This window comes from Mastomys coucha, unplaced genomic scaffold, assembly GCF_008632895.1.
Source record: "Mastomys coucha isolate ucsf_1 unplaced genomic scaffold, UCSF_Mcou_1 pScaffold11, whole genome shotgun sequence".
NCBI classification, from domain to species: domain Eukaryota; kingdom Metazoa; phylum Chordata; class Mammalia; order Rodentia; family Muridae; genus Mastomys; species Mastomys coucha.
Window position 1 is genome coordinate 13,951,152 of NW_022196893.1, and position 1,305 is coordinate 13,952,456.

The 1,305-nt window shown below is 53.6% G+C and overlaps 1 protein-coding gene across 4 annotated transcripts in view; it reads right to left on the minus strand.

Moving 5' to 3' along the window:
* Positions 1-1,305, minus strand: part of LOC116076798 (NADH-cytochrome b5 reductase 3) — a 20,861-nt gene that overhangs the window by 13,169 nt on the left and 6,387 nt on the right. The window lies entirely within an intron of this gene.

Consider the following 1,305-nt stretch of genomic DNA (forward strand, 5'->3'; position numbering starts at 1 on the left):
CCAGTTTCCTAGGGGCCACTGCCCTGAGCACAGACTCCAACCATCTCTGTACCAGTTTCCTAGGGGCCACTGCCCTGAGAATAGGGCTCCAAGCATGTATGCACCAGTTTCTTAGGGCCTCCACACTTTTTCCTCCTTGCTTCTACCCAGAGCCATGGAAACAAGCCAGCGAGGTTGGATACATTGAGTCACTTCCCATAAATAATGACCCTGAGTCTCTCCCTGGGTGCTGCTCTGCCTTCAGTACTGGCTGGACGCAGCCTTTCACTGGCTGAGTAGCCCTGGGCAACTGTTTTGGGAAGTTGTTCTTAGCTGAAAGAAGTGAGTCAGTGGACCTGGCTCCTGCCCATTCTCTGCTCCCTGGTTAGCAGGGATGTGAAGAGCCTCAGCAACAGGCTCCTACTGCCTCTGCCACAACAGACAGATATCACACCACGACAGACAAACATCACACCACAACAGACTGACATCATACCACGACAGACTGACATCACACCACGACAGACTGACATCACACCATGACAGAATGACATCACACCACGACAGACATCACACCACGACAGACTGACATCACACCACGACAGACAGACATCACACCACGACAGACTGACATCACACCATGACAGACAGACATCACACCCCGACAGACTGACATCACACCCCGACAGACAGACATCACACCACAACAGACTGACATCACACCACGACAGACTGACATCACACCATGACAGACTGACATCACACCCCGACAGACAGACATCACACCCCGACAGACAGACATCACAAGCAAAGGTCTTTCCTTTCTGGTTATTCCTGTCAGGAGTGAGGAAGTGTTCTCACTCACTGAGCAGACTGGTTGACCCAGCCCCACTGTGCCCCTCTCTCAAAGCCCTGCCAGGACTCCCCACCTTCCAGTAGCTTCCGAGGGCACTCTATCTGAGCCTCTTGTCCCATCTGCAAAAAGGAATGTATGGCTCATCATGAGGAACTCTCCCAGGGAGCAGTAGGCTAAGCTGGGAGCCGCCCCCACAGCCCCCAGAGAGGTGTGCAACCTGAGAAGTGGAGGGCCACAATCAGCCAGACACACTCCTCACCCCCAAACCGGCCCTGCAAGTTCAAGCAGCCAAGGGCTCTTTGTTGGGCCCAGAACAAACTGCTTCTCTCCCAGACAAGGCCTCACCACACTGGCCCCTGGTATGTTACCCGTGAGTTTAAAAAGAGCCAGTTCCTGGGTCCATAATTGCCACGCACACTTGCGTGATGGCGGTATTTGAGGCGAAAACTTCAAGGAAAGTCAGCCTCCTG